Source organism: Amblyomma mixtum, chromosome 10, assembly GCF_055824585.1.
Source record: "Amblyomma mixtum isolate Tamu chromosome 10, ASM5582458v1, whole genome shotgun sequence".
Classification (NCBI taxonomy): Eukaryota; Metazoa; Arthropoda; class Arachnida; order Ixodida; family Ixodidae; genus Amblyomma; species Amblyomma mixtum.
Window position 1 is genome coordinate 27560577 of NC_143021.1, and position 15634 is coordinate 27576210.

The window sequence follows — 15634 nt, forward strand, 5'->3', positions numbered from 1 at the left end:
GACGCTCCTCAGGTGCTGAAATGGCCCACAAACAGTCCTCAGTGCAAAAGAGCTGTGAACAGCGCTCAGAATTATAGAAACGATGCAAGAGTTCTTACAAAAGTAACTTAATATCTTGTGTGGTGACACATGGGAGAAAGCAAATCATTAGGCCATTAAGTTTGCATACTGCCGAAATTAATTATATGGGACTTAATTACGAGTCCGCGAATTTAACTCTGCTGTTTTAGATAACAAGGTTTGCGGCAGAGATGCAAAGAATATACTACTTTCTAGATTGGCGCTCAATATACGGCTGCGGGTGTGCAGCCGCGGCCATACTAATAAGCAACAAACTTTCCGGATCACACTCCTCATGCGTTATCTAGCGAAAATGGGGAATTACAGGAAATGTACGTAGCACATCGCGCTGGCGAGCTCATGCACAAATCCAAGCAGCCTTCGTGCTTTCGTAGAAAATTAAACAGAACAACCGCAACCGATGTTGGATGCACGGCTGCGAAAAGTGTGCAGTTGATCTCGGTTTCTAGCCGTTCATTTCTACCGTCAGGGTATGGGCTAAGCACATGAAGAAATTAGTTGTCGATGTGGGCTTCGAAACTGGACGTGCCGTTTGTGTGCATGGAAGTTTAATATTTGTCATCTGTCGGGGTGTTATAGGGCTAAGATGCTCTTATAGTCACTGACATAAAAATGCTTGGCCTTACCGGATAGTTCGCATTGTCCAAGGGTGCTTGAAGCGGTGGATGAGTTTGGCAGTAATACCTGCTTCGCGCCCGCCCCCCGGGGAGCCTCGAAAAGGTAGCTTAATGACAAAGTGGCCAATTAAGTTGTATTTGGGCGGCTTCAATGCATTGCCACGAGCATAGCAGACACGGAAAGAAGAAGGGTCTAAAGCTGCCGCCATACTGGTGCACGAAACGGGTTTGACTTCCGCGGAATGTTTTGAGATCTGGCACTCTGATTAAAATTTAGAAATTACATTTCTTCTTTCCGGTTTCCCGCAGATCCGCGAAAAGAAAGCTTATTGAAAAGGTGGATTAAATTACTATATGGGCGGCTTCAATCCATTGCCACGAGCATAGCAGTCAGGGAAAGCAGAAGAGTCTGCACTGCCGCCATACCGGTGCGCGAAACAGGTTCGATCTCTAAAGAATATTTTAAAATCTGGCAATCTGCTAAAATTCTGATTTACATTTTTTTTTCCACAGAATAGATTACATTTGTGGGTGCAGTCCGCACTGTGCTGAATTTAGAAGCCGACTGCTTTGTCATCGCGCTAGCACGTACCAGCTGCTGACTGTTTTCTTTTGATTCTTTTGAGCACCACATCAGCACACTAAAGCACATTTTCAGAATTTTTTTTTTGCGCGGTGTCTGCGGCGCTCGTAAGCCAGCCTGTGGTAAACAACAGCTGTCCAGAAGGTAAATTTCCAACGGCGTAGGTCGCTCATCACGTCGAAGCCGGGAGAAGTACCCGTTGAATTTCTCCGAACTTGTAACTGTGCCCCCCCAAAAAAATAGCAAGGTACGTTCCTGGAAAACACGCAATTTGTCCGAGGAATTTCGTACGTGCTCTGAGCAAACAACTCAATCGCGGTTTCTCATTTTGAAGCAGCAGCGACTCTCCAAGGGACCTGTGCTGAGTAAATGTCCCTGGTGGGGTGAATCTCGTTGCCGACATTTCTCAATGTACCAGCCGGCTATGTAGACAGTTATTTAGATCAGAAGGAACGTTGATGCCCTTTTTAAAGCGACCTACCTGCATTATAACGTAGTCTGCGCGAACCTAGCCCGAAAAAAAATTAGGACAGAAGACTTGCATGATGCTGGGGTTGGGGAGCGGGACAGGTGGTGCCAGGGGATAGAGACGTCCAGTCATGTCACCATTAAGTAGTCCCCTCAGATTATGCCGAGAAGTCTAGAAATTTCCTCCCTCGGTAGTTAATCACCACTTGAGTGTGTGGAGGAAAGCAATATTATCAATGAGATTGCGTCTGTGTGGCTTTGCGTTGCAAGGTTACAAGGCCCGTAGCCATCAGAAACAGCATGCGCGCTCACCGGACATTATTTCACTACTGGAATTAGGCCGTAAAATAGAAGTGTCTGACTCTAAAACCTTAGTCAAACGCAGTGGAAGGATATTTTTACAGACAATGCGCTTCCCTTAATAGTCAACGCACTAAACAGAAGCTTGGATTCAGCTTCTGGTACAGAATTTCTCCCGTATGTTTCAACTTAACGTTTCTGAACATGGATGTCTCAGCTGCACCGGCGATTTTAGGCCCCGACTAGGCGCATCCGCATGGTTCTTGATATTCTCTGTAGCCGCCTCTACAATGTGACGCGCACTAAAGAGGAAGGCTAGCGAAAAATTTTCTGGCAAGGGCTATGTATAGTAAAATTAGTTATTTAGCCTTTCTCTTCCGTGATTGTTTTTAATACAGCATACAAAACCGCTGCACGCCACTCACAGTAATGCGGTTCTCGGCTGTATTCTAGACTCATCTTCTCATTCAACCTCATATTCACAGGCAAGGGCAGCTTTCCTGAAAATCACCAACTATCGCTTTCTGTCGGCCACTAGCAGCAAACACTCCGACACACACTTTGGGAACATTTCCATCTGAGAAAAAAATCTGAGTGCGACGAGTTGGCACACAAAGCTAAAACTGATGGCCGGCGAACCTTATCCACTGAAGAATTTCATTTCTTAAGTACTCGCGGTGCTCTTTGCGGTCAATTTTGACGGTCAGCGCCATGCTGCACGTGGTAGCGCTCGGGCAAACTAGGATCGTTTGTGCGGGTTTTTAAGGCTTGAAACAAAGTAAGGCTTTTTCAGATAAGTATTTTATTTACATTTTTGTGTCCTTCAAAGTTGTCTTTCTATGAACATTTTCAATATTTCGTAGTCTTCGACAAGGCGTTGGGGTGTGCTCTGGTACCGCTGAAAGGTTTTTATTCGCACCTCAAAGGAGTTTCTAACATCAATGATCGCGCGCCGGAAGATCCACACTTTTGGGCGTCTGTTCCTAAGGAGCAGCGGCTGATGCTGAATTATACATGAAATCTCAATTACACGCACGCAATAGTCGTTGATAACTGGTATTCATCTGCAAATGTATAATGTGCGACTATACGGCATTCAGTATTTGATCACTTCCAGGAAGTTTCAACTACCTCAGGTTCATCGAGAACTTTCAGATTGTCAGCGTAGTATCGGTTTGGAATTTCGCCTCTATTAAAATCTAGCCATGGCTATGATAATCGCGCCCGTCACGCAGTTGTCAGTAACACTATACGTAATATTGGCTGGAGCACCATGGCAGAACAAAGGGGTATTCCTTCAAAGCAGATGAGAAATGCGCATATTCTTGCTAATCACTTCGACCTAGCGTGTCCGTCTGCCATCCGTCCTGGTTACTGTAGTCCTCATTAGGGACCACCGCGGAGAGACAGTCATCCTGGGGTCGAATGTTCCTTCAACTTTGAAGTTGCTTAGTATGTTGAACGTTCAACTTCGCTTTATTGCAGTAAGGTTGTGCTTTGGTAGCTCAAAATTAATCACTTCCTTTCATCTAAGGTTACTTCCATTGATTGATGACTAAACTCTTCTTTCATTCAAGCTCATTCACGTTAAGCTCGGCAGCGGCAGGGAGAAGACACCAGTACTCGAGTACTTTTCGACATGGACCTAGCTGCGTTTCGATTATATTGGGCAGCGTCCACGTATATCATACCTGTTTTTTGTCATGGCAGGAAGTACTCCGTTTTCAAGGATAACGGCGCGCAGAAACAATTTTGCTGCGAAACTATGTTTGCGGTCGAGGGCTGGACAGTTGAAACAATTTTGATGCGAACTTAAGCGCGGTCGAGGGCTGGACGGTTTATGTCATCGTTGTGCAACCTGAGAGTCGGAACAGCATGATTTATGTAATGTACTTTTTCTTTTTCTTTTTTACGTGCCTGGCCTGGTGGCTTCCGGTGCATTGAATGTGTATATGACGTCGCAGCAGAATTTCAGGCCGATGACCTGCAAATGCTGAACGAATAAACACTGCTCTCATTTTGCTCTTTTATACCTGCACTGAACTCACTCTTGTCAAGTTTTGTGTATGTAATGCGAGTTGTAAGCGGAAACGCTGACTGCGCTGTCTACGTGGTAGGATGCTATCCTACGCAACTGGAACAATCACGTTTATTTGTGACAGCCGCGGCAGGTACACCAAACAGGAATGTCACTTTTTGAGGAAAATGCAATACTTCTGAAAAATGAAAAAGCGAATGCCACAGCACTTTTTGAAAACTTCGTTAGTTTGCTTTAATCGAGATAAGGAAGCATTCTGCGGCCAGATACATTCGATTTGCGGTTCTGGCAACAACATCATGAATTAATCTCCCTTGTCAGGAAAATGACATTAGCCATGCACCCTGCGTGCGTGAGGGCCCCGAAAATGAGCTCTGCAATACTCCTTTCTTTTCTCCAGAGGCATAGATAGAGTCGAGGATTTCGTAATTTCGCCAACTGGATGGCACCCGGTCAGCTGCGCCTCTTGATGATGACGCCGACTGCGCCTCTTGATGATGACGAGCGTTCTCAGATAACTAGCCATTGAAGCAGCCGCCATACTTCGCCAGGTGTGCGCAGCGTTGTCCCTTCCAGGGCTAGAAAGCTGGCATGCGTGCATATTGTCCGCACCGGCACTTTTCCGGGCATTTGAGGGTAGATGCAGAGTGAATGTGGTCTCTGTGCGCGAAAAACCTCTGCGAGCCGAAATGCGATGGTGGTCGTGGGGACGAACATTTCATGCAATAAAAAGCTTTCCGCCTCCGTGACTGGGAGGGTCTGTTAGTTCAGGGCTCCCGTGTTCTTAGATGTCTGCTGTGGCCGGTGAACAAGGTCTTTCCTTTCCTCTAAAACTGCCCGTGCACAACTGTTCTAGTCATTTCTCAGCCGTGGCGGGTTGAAATCCGGTCATTTCTATACGCTTACAACACCGGTATATGTGGTCTATCTGAAGGCTGAGGGGATGTAAATGTGGGCTGTATGCTAGAATAACCTTGAGAAGCGCAATTGTCCTAAGAAAACAACTGTTGTTCCTCTCAATGTTGTTCATGCAATAACCGGCATGGGGAGGACGCCCTTCTGGAACGTAGACGTAACGCCTCGGGCATAGGGCGCTCGTGCGGCGTGGCCTTGCCGTCCCGAAAGGGGTGGTCTCCCTCCCACCGCGACTGATCAAAGGACTGATCCGCTGACTGATATCGTTGTAGCCATGCGGGAAGGTAAACAAAGGTCTTCCAGTCGGACGCAGCACGCGAGGGTGGCCACCCTGAGGCAGTTATGCGCGTGCATGCACTTAAAGGGCCACTGACCAGGGTCCGGACATTTTTGAAAAACAAGCCCACTGCATAGATGAGGCATCGAAGACAACCTCTGCAAAATACTAGAGCCATGCGCGTCCCGAAATGCTGCGAAAATTCAAATCAAAGCCCGCTCGTTCTTTCCTTCAACAAAAACGGCCCGCCCCACTACTCTGAACCCCGTTGACGTCATGGGGGGTTACTTTCGCTAAAGGCACTCCATTGGTGCATCGTTCTGAATGACGGGAGAAGGTTGGGCGTAGCCTTGGCGTCGCGTCGTCTGCACAACGCTTTCCGCAGCGCCTTCTGATCTGGCTCATGCCTACAAACGCGGATGAAGGAACAAAAAAAAAACTGCGGAGGGAGCGCGCGGCGACAGCCTTGAACCCTAGTCATAAAAAGTACAAAATAGTAAAACTGAGAAAGTTGGTTCGCCCCCCCCCCCCCCCCCCCGCCGTGATCACGTCACGAGACGCTCTGCGTGCGCGCTCCCTTCTCAGTTTTTTTTCTTCTATGCAAGCCCCCCAAAACAAGGTTTTAATTACTAGTGCAGCAGAGCCTTTCCCTCGCTCGCCCACTTGACCGCTCCGCACACACACCGCTTATCCTTCATGCATCTTGCGTACGCCTTGAGTCCAATGAACGACATGGGCTTCGGAGCGGAGAAAAGACACAAACACACAGAACACAAACACACATGAAGAAAAGCAAACGGGCGGTTGCCGGGCCCGCACTTCGCCGTGTGTTTGGAACCGAATCGACTTCCGCCCCTCCGCTCATGAAGCAGTGGGGAGGCCTAAAAAAATGAAAAGCTGGCTCGCTAACTTGGAATGGCAAACAGATGTATGAAAGGATGCGCTCGCTAACAAGTCTAGGTGGTCGAGCCGATCGCGCCTCTCAATTGTTCAGTGTGCGCGCCCGCAGCGCCCCCCCCTCCCCCCCCCCCTCCCCTCGAACAGACCCAGCAGCAAAAACCAACAAAAGAATTCTATTGAAGGCGGGGCCATGACGTAGCCCTGTGACGCACTCCACAGACACCACGCCTCCGGCTTACATCGGAGAACGAAGGGGTGATTTTGCCTTGCCGAGCCTACTCGACGAGGAGCGGGAGAGAAAAATTTCGAGGAGAGAACGGAAGGAGAGGAGGCTCGCTCAAAGAGAGGTAGAGAGTGTTTGCTACCCGAGGGTGGGCAGGGGCCCTTTAAGAGGAAAAGTGCATTCTTGGGGGGAAGGCGAGGGTGTTGCGTGGAGAGCGTTTCTGTGAATGTTTTCTTGCTTGGTTTGTTTTATTTATTCGAGCCCTGGTTTCGAGGCTATGCCCAACCCACAGGGCCGTGTCTACTGCGAAATTAAGTAGCGATTGGTTGTTCAAAGACTAAGGCGGGTCAAGAGAAATGACCGCCCTAGCGCCTTTGTTTGTGCAAGGGATAAAAACGGAAGAAAAAGCCAGGAATGGCAGTCCCAACCAGGCTCCGTGCTTAGCACGTACGGAAAACTTCTAGGCTCTAACCGAGACCGCCGGTCGATGAGTAAGATTTTCCCAAAGTTGTAGCTCTGTGTGAGATAAGTGCCTTCTAAGTTGCAGTACTTGAAACGTCTGTGTGACTTCACGCTTCTGTAACCGAATTCGCCTTGTATATACGCTGTAAATATAATTTCCCCTTCGTAGCTTCTGCTTCTGGACTCCTGTGCTTCAAACACCACCGAACTACTCACGTTTGGAGGAGACTGAACTCCCCCGAAGAAACGCAAACGAACCTGAAGAAAGCAAAGAATTTACTCTGAGATTTAGTGGTTGTTGGATCTAAGAGAGCGCATAGGACGGACCGCGTGCGTTTTGTGCTTAATGTACCCTTGAGATCGTTATAAAATGTTGCTCAGTTTGCGCGGGCTAGCGTATTCGCGTATTCTTCTGCCTCGCGAGTGAGAGCGGCTATGCGGAGTCTCAATTCGCGATTGTGTCGCTGGTGAAGCCAGCGCTTGAGAAGTCCCTGTCGGGCCTCCCATAGATGAGCCAGATGCGGATCAACCTGCGGTGCCTTAGGGGTATTTTTAATGCTTTTGCTGTTCGCCTGGATGGCCTTCACCAGACGGTCTGTCCAGTCAGTGACAGTACGGGGTTGTTTAGTCAGCTGCCAAGTATGAGCGTAATTTATCCGAGTCAGTGAGAAGCTGCGAACCAGGGTTGGAAATCTTGGAATCATAAGCAATAATAGTTGAGACTGGAAAGTGGTCACTTCCAAGGCTGTCTTGGAGCACCGTGTGAGATTTAACGATTATGTTCGGTGTGGCCCATGTGAGATCTAATGTGGTGTCGCGGGTGACACTTGAGCCAATGCGAGTGGGTACGGTGGGTTTGTGATCAGGCTAAGGTTGTAACCAGCCATTGCGGTATAAATGAGGTTACCTATGGGGGTATCCGAGGTGTATCCCCAGTGCGTATGACGTGCATTAAAATCACCCACCACAAGGAGCTTTTAGGAACGAAGTGAGCCCAGGATGCCCGGAATAACTCTGCCTTTATCTTTAGGATTGCTGTATATGTTCAGAATAGTGAGGCCATATGTGTGTCCCGGTAAGCAGAGCTCTATCGCGGTGTATTGAGTGCCCTTGCGGTCGGGCGTGTTTGTAGGTGTGCGGTCTAGCACCTGCATGGATGCGAGTGTCAAGATTGCTGTACGTAGAGTAAGGGCTGCCGTGTGATAACCGCGGAGCATGCGAATGTCAGGATTGCTGTACGTGGAGTAAGGGCTGCCGTGTGATAACCGCGGATATGAATACGATTTGTTTCCGTCTCTTGCAGAGCAATGACATGAGGGGGGAATGTAGTTTGCGATATATGCGGCTAGTTGTGCTTGTTTTCGACGCATGCTGCGACAGTTTCATTGCCATATAATTGTTTCCGTTGGTGTAGTGGATTGGCGTCGCCGCCGACCTTTCCGCGTGCTATTGTTCTGCGCCGGGTTGCTGGTCTGTAGATACTAGATGTGGACAGGCAGCGGGTTGAACTGCGCGCTGCTTGCGAGGCAATTCCTGATGAGGTACAAGTTCGAAAAGCTTGTTGATGCCGGCTTGATGCCAATCGTGTGTTATGCTGCCAATCGTGTGTTAATTGTAGCTTCTATCCTGTCAGTCATGGTCTGTATCAACTGTGCCTAGGCTAGTATGAGCTGTTGCTACATCGCTCCGAGTTGTTCAGCAGTTATATTGTTGATTATGCTAGTGATTTCTGAGCAAAATTCAGCGAACCGTGTTGGGTCTTTGGGCATCCCACCGCTGCCACCCCTGTTGGGACTGGGAGTCCGAGCCAGGAAACGGTCGAGGCGACGGTGAGTAAAATGACTTTTATGTACAGTATGTACAAGATCTTTTACATGATACAAGGGCCAAGAGCACCACGGGCTAGCACAAAGAAGAGCGGCCTCGGCGGCGAGCGTAGCTCCGGCATGATGGCTCTTCTGCTGCCCGTCTGCTGCTCAGGCTCAGCGCGGCTCCGTTTTTATAGCCACCCGCTGACGGTTGCGGCAGCCAGCAGTTCAAATCCTCTAATCAGGTCACAGCACTGGCCACCGTTCAAATTAGACCAATGGTCGAGAGGCGCCGGCCGGCGACGCGCCGGAGGAGCCCGCACCGACGGAGAGGAGGGAAGGAGGAAGGGTCCGTGTCGGCGCCGGTGTGGCGGGATGAGTCACGCTGCACGTCGCGACATGTCCGAGAGTCTGGGCGTGCTTTGAGCGCCGGCGGACGCGCAGCGCTGGTTTAGACAGGCCCGCCAGCGAAATGTGGGCACCGGCACTACAGCACCACCGCCGCCAGACAATGCGCCACGAAGACGAGCTACTTCCGCGTGGCTCGGATGCGGGGCGCGCTCGTACGCCAGGCTCCTCCAAGTTCTCGTCCGGTGTTCAGCCGCAGGTAGCTCCAAGCTCCTTTCCGAGAACGGGTCCCGCTCGTCAGGACAGGATCACTGCTCCGCAGCTTTGTCGCCCAGGTGACTGGATAAGCTTCGCTCGGTCCTTCGGAAGAGCTTGCTTCTCAGCATCGGTCGTTGATCGTTCTGCATGTTGCCAAGAACCGACCAACAACAGGCAACACCCAACACGAGCAAGTGCCGTCCGTCACCTGTCAAAACACCAGACTTCAAAGTAAAAAAACTCTGCTGGCTATATTTCTGTCCCCTTTTTGTTCCCTCTTCTACAAGAGACACATGTAGGATTCAAGAACTCCAAAGTAATTAACTCAGACATAGAGTCAAACACATGTCACACACAGAGTGAAATGAATGGAAAATAAATTCGCTCTCTTGAGATCACTCGACCAGAAGATCACTCAGCTGAGGCCACAAATGAGGACATAAATTTTTCCCCTATCGTCGAGCGAACTTAACAGCTGTTCGCGAAGAGACAAAATGTAGGTCACGAGGAGGCGAAGACAGCCTTGCTTAGAACACACGGCTTAGTGCGTCTACGCCAGCGTTTAACTCGGTTAAACGACACCCGCTACCGCGGAAGCTAATGACTCAGCCTGTTTCGCTGTAGATGCGCTTTTCTCTCTCTCTCTACTACCGTGGTAGCTAATATCTCTGCCTCTTTCGCGGTATACGCGCTTTTCTCTCTCTCTGTACTTGTCTTTCTAGTTTCTAGGGGAGGTACAGTACGAGAGTGATTCGCTTTCACTCACTCGCGACTTGTCCCTTTCTTTGCGCTTCGCTCGCCAGTTGCGGCGTTCAACTGCGATTGCGCAAAGCTTCCGGTGGGACCTTTCTTTCCTTTCCTTTAATCTTCGTGGCAAGTGAGACATACCACGAGTCTTTAATTTCTCGGGCACCCATTTGCCTTTCCGCTCGATGTGCGGTTCGCCTCTCACGGCCTTTTGATTTCACGCCTACCGAATAGAGTTATCCTGACACGCGGCTTTTCATCGCGATAACTGTGCTTGGCCGGGCGCTTAGACGGTTTCTTACAAATTTTCTTGCCCCTGTCACTGCGGCCTCGTACAATCTTTCGCTTTTGAACCGTCCTCGCGTTTTCCCTGTGCGCGCGTGCCGCTTTCTGTGGGAGCGCGGTTTCTCCCGTGACTGCAGCGGAAAGAGAGAGCCGTCCTGAGAACACGCGCCTTTGGGCGTCTCGCTCTCTCTGTGCTGGCGGCAAGATTCACACTTATCCCGCTCCTTAATTTTTCGCCTCACGGGCAGCGCTCTCTTGTATCTCGGTTTCCTCCCAAGATACTCTTTCCCGCGCGAATGTTCGTACGATTTCTTTTTGCAGTTTACATTACTGTCAAGATCTATGTGCCTCGACCCACTTATGCGCTTCGCTTTGCGCGATAGTGATGCATCGCACATTTCTCTAGCTCTGGTTCTGACGTTAGTTTCAGGGCTAACCACGTGACTGACTTTACTAGGGTCATTTTGCCGGCGACGTTTGCGCTTCCGATGGTGGCAACCCGTTTCCGCGTGCTTGCCCTTTCTCTCTTTTCGGCAGCGCCTGTCTTTCTTATGCCTGCCTTTCATCTCTCGGCGGCACCACTCTCTCTTTTGCCTGCCTTTCACCGTCTTTCGGTGACAGCTCTCTCTCTTGAGCTTGCCTTTACTGTCCTTTCGGCGGCAGCACTGTTTCTCTTTGGCTATCATCTTGTGGCAATAGCTCACATTTCTGAACTGGCGGTTCCTTTTCTTCCGGTTGCAGCTTTCTATCGTGAGCTTTCCTTTCATTTTCGCCTGTGGAAGCGCATTCTGCTTCCGTCGCCTAGGTTTCTGCTCTCTGACAACATCACTTTGATTGTCAGCCAATTCACCTGCGCTACCTAGTTCAGGCCTGTCTTTAGCGCCTTTACTAGCGTCCTCCAAACTGAGTTCTTCCTCGTCAGCCTCTAAGAGTGCACATTCGTCCTCATCTTTCTCGGACGGGCTGACGTCTACAGCCCCCATGTCGTCTGGAAGGTTCTGTTCTCCACTGTCGTCCAGCACCTTAGTTTCTTCAGGCGCAGACGAACCAGTGTTTTCAACTGTCATGAGTGATGGTATACAGCTCTCGTCATTCTCCTGACGCGTTTCAGCCAATTTCGGATGAGGGTCGGCTCTGCACTCAGTCGCGGTGTTCTCGCTACTGCAGCTGCTTTTTGGAATGTCGTAAAGCTCAGAGCAGTGCGAAAGCACAGGACTCGTTTCGCATCGCTCGCTGCAAACGCTAGCGTCCGCAAGCTCTATACGCGTCCGCATCCGTTGATCGTACGTGTCGGGTTTCTGCATTTCTGCCGAATGCGATGCACAACACGGTGTGCCGTCCTCGTTTACTTCGCTAGCGTTGGCACTGGCGCTTTCATTAAGGTCCAGACGGACATCCTCTCTGCCCTGTTCGGCAACCTCTCCTGCTTTCGACACGCTAGGAGATCCGCTTTCCGGTAACTCCGAGGCAATTTCAATGGGCGAGACCTCTGTAAGTGCATCGTCCGATGCTGTGACTACCTTATCCGATGGTGTAGAGGTTTTCTCGGTTGGCGAATGCGGGGCAATTCCCACTGTTACAGCAGCAGTTACATCTGCCACGTACGGACTACCTTCCTCTGTGCCGCACTGGCAGGGCTGCTCTACAGCGACGCACTCTACCTCTGTGTCACGATCTTCCGACCCTTCACCATTTTAGAGCCACTCTAGAATGTCGGCTTTAAACTGGTAGGGAAAATCGTAAAACGATGCGGTGCTATTCTCTCGCAGGTACCTTTGGCGAAGGTCCCGCGGCGACACGTTATATCTCGTCAGTAAGAAGCTTTTCAGCTCATCGTAGTCCGCCAAGCCGCCGTCCAACAGGCGCTTGACAACGTCATACGCTTCGCTGGAAAGCAGGGATACCAACTGCTGTGCCCAAACGTTCCGCTCAACGCGCTTTCTCTCGCAGACGCGCTCGAACTCCGCCAAATATTTCGCCATATCTTCGGCGATCACGAAGGGCTGCGGCCTGTCTCTCAGCTGCTGACCGTTGGTCTCATGCAGAGCGGACAATGTTCTATATCTCTCATAAAAGATCTCGTGTGCTTCAAGCTCCAGGTCCATCAGTTTCTTAGCGCGAGCACGCCGTTTTATCTGAAGCTGCCTCCGTTTTTCTTCCTCTTCGCGCTCAAGCTGCTTCTGTTTTACTGCTTTTTCGCGCTCAAGCTGCTTCTGTTTTTCAGCCTCTTCGTGCTCACGGCGTCTTTTGGCCTCCTCGCGCTCACGTTCTGCCTGTTCGCGCTCAAGCTGCTTCTGTTTTTCTGCCTGTTCGCGCTCAAGCTGCTTCTGTTTTTCAGCCTCTTCGTGCTCACGGCAGCTTTTGGCCACCTCGCGCTCACGGCGTTCTGTGATCTCTTCCCAGGCCTCATTGGCTTCCTCAGCCGTTACATTCTCCTTTCGCATGATCTCAAGAATCGCATGCTTTCGTTTTGCGGGGCCCAAATGAATGCCCAGCTCTTCGCAAATTTCGATGAGTTCCTTCACTTTGCAGTTCTCCATCGCGCACAATAGCCTCTTGTAGTTTGCCCTTTTCTTAGAATTCCCTTGCCGTTCACTACTATAGCGCTACTAGCATGACACGCGCAAGTAATGCTTTCCAAAACGCCTCGTTTACTCCCTCTGCACCAGCTTTCGTTTCAAAGCGCTCCGACTTGGCTCGAAACAGCAAAGCTCTCTCCAGTGCAACACACAGCCCTACTCTAAACTACAATCACGTGTGCTAGAGCAGTCTGGCGAATTGAGGGGAAAACATCAGGCACTCACCGCGCCGAGGTAGCTGACGCCGGTCGATCCCGCAGCTGCCATCCACTGTTGGGTCTGTGGGCATCCCACCGCTGCCACCACTGTTGGGACTGGGAGTCTGAGCCAGGAAACGGTCGAGGCGACGGTGAGTAAAATGACTTTTATGTACAGTATGTACAAGGGCGTTTACATGATACAAGGGCTAAGAGCACCACGGGCTAGCACAAAGAAGAAGAGCGGCCCCGGCGGCGAGCGTAGCTCCGGCGTGATGGCTCTTCTGCTGCCCGTCTGCTGCTCGGGCTCAGCGCGGCTCCGTTTCTATAGCCACCCGCTGACGGTTGCGGCAGCCAGCAGTTCAAATCCTCTAATCAGGTCACAGCACTGGCCGACGGAGAGGAGGGAAGGAGGAAGGGTCCGTGTCGGCGCCGGTGTGGCGGGATGAGTCACGCTACACGTCGCGACATGTCCGAGAGTCTGGGCATGCTTTGAGCGCCGGCGGGCGCGCAGCGCTGGTTTAGACAGGCCCGCCAGCGAAATGTGGGCACCGGCACTACAACCGTATGTACTGCTTTACCGCCTCTTGAGGTGTAATGGGGGGGTCAGTGGTTGGATAAGAGGTAGGAGTGTAGGCTGCTTGGACGGACAACTCACCCTTTTCAGCAGGGCCGGCTCCTTTCTCGGTGTAGCGTTCCGGAGCGAGTGCGTCTCCTGGGTCTCCTGGATGTGGGTTGTGCAATCACTGGCTTTTGATGTACAGGCCTGTGGCTCGGTGGCGTCTATCGTTGTACCACTGGGCCCCCGAAGAGGTTGAAGTTTTGCGAAATAGCGTTCCAAATTCTGATGTCCGGCGTTCACGGAGTCCACTCTGTGCTTTTCCGTGTGGTTTTTCTTATCTTGTTTGTCCGACGGTTCTGGGCTCTCGGTCTCCATGGCCTGCTCCAAAGGTGTCTGGGCATCCGTGGTGGCCACTGGGTTTTCCTTCCTCAGTGGTGCGAGGGGTGGCCAGTGTTCTGTGTTTCGGTTCCAAGGTTTCTTTGGATGGACGGTGAGTGCCTTCTTTGGACCGTTGTTCTGATTCCCTTTCGTGGGCAGTGTTGTGCAGCTGCTATACCCTTGCGGTTCTCCCGGCCGGTCGACTTGGGTTTGGTTCAATTTGGGCCCATGCTCATTCCTGGCTCGATGTTCAGTCTTGTGCTCGTGCTTAGTCTTGTTCTTCTGCGCCGTCTTTTGCTTCTGCTCAGTCCGTTGGTTCTTCTGCACGTCTAGAAGAGTGCGCTCTGCAGCAATGTCTCCATAAGGATGGCGTCGGTTTACGGCTTCATCAGCTTTGCTTGTCTTTTCCCCTCTTTTGGTGTAGTTCTTCTGTCTTGCCGGGCAGTTCTTGGCAATGGTGGAGTGGTTCGATGTGTCACAGACGATGCAGTACTTTTTGCAATCGAAATGTCGTGGTGGAGCATTGCATACTCCGCAATTGTAGGATCTTTTCTCCTGCGGAGTGGGGCAAATGTCAGCACGGTGTCCTGTTTTCAGGCAGCACCCGCAAACCTGCATCACTGGCCAGAATGGTTTGCACCTGTATTCTATGCCGCTGAGGTAGACAAACCGTGGTACTACTTTGCCTTCAAAGGTATACAGGCATGCCCCCTTTGTGCCGAAACGCCTTGCTTGAATGATGTTTATTTGTTGGGGAAATGTTTCCGTGCAGTTTAGTAATACCTCTTCTGATGGTATCGGTAAGGCGCCCGTAATGATGCCTTTACATGAGTTGTCTGGTGAGGCTGCATAAGCGTTCATTGAATATTCTTTTCCTCCTAGATTGATTGCCCGGATGTTGCATATCTGTTCAGTGAGATCCGGATCCGGGGTGCTCAGAACAGCGATGTTTTGCTCCGGCTTGATCCTGACCATGGCCTCGTGGGTTAATTGGCGGCTGAGCTTGAATTGCAAAGCAGCAAGAAGTGACCTACCGGAGTTTTTATGCAGCGTCACCCCTCCACGTAGACGTATTACCACCTTGTAGTCATCATGCGGCAGCCTCGGCAATTTGATGGGGCGTGCGGGTTGTGATCTTTCCGAAGGTGTGTGTGCTTCTGCCTCCGTTACAGGTTTGAATCGTTTTTTTGCGTCCGTCAATCATCCTGAACCATGGCGTAGCCTTCGGGTAGGCATCAGTAATGTCTCGTGTAAACTGTTCTCCGCTTTCACAACACAGCTGTTAAGCGCCCGCTCTTTGGTTTGGGCATCAGTATTAGGGCTCTTCTATCCGATCGGTGATTACTGTGGCAGGGTTACGACCCTATGTAATGCCCGAAAGATCCCTCAGGGTAAATAAATTAAATTAGAGGTACCGTAGATTCAGAAGGGTACAGGGCTCTCCTGTAAGTATTCACGGTGTGCATTGCCAGCCCCTCAAGCGAAGATAAGGAGAACGCAGCATGCACGCTCTGTCCAGTCGCGCTGGGCGTGGTGGCTGGAATGGAAGTCGGTCGGACAAAAATTACCCACGATTACGTTACTCCCTAATGCAAAATTTGAGCCCAG

General features: G+C 50.7%; 1 protein-coding gene across 1 annotated transcript in view; it reads left to right on the forward strand.

Moving 5' to 3' along the window:
* Positions 1-15634, forward strand: part of LOC149325449 (sodium-coupled monocarboxylate transporter 1-like) — a 162635-nt gene that overhangs the window by 34464 nt on the left and 112537 nt on the right. The gene's annotated exons all lie outside the window — the stretch shown is intronic.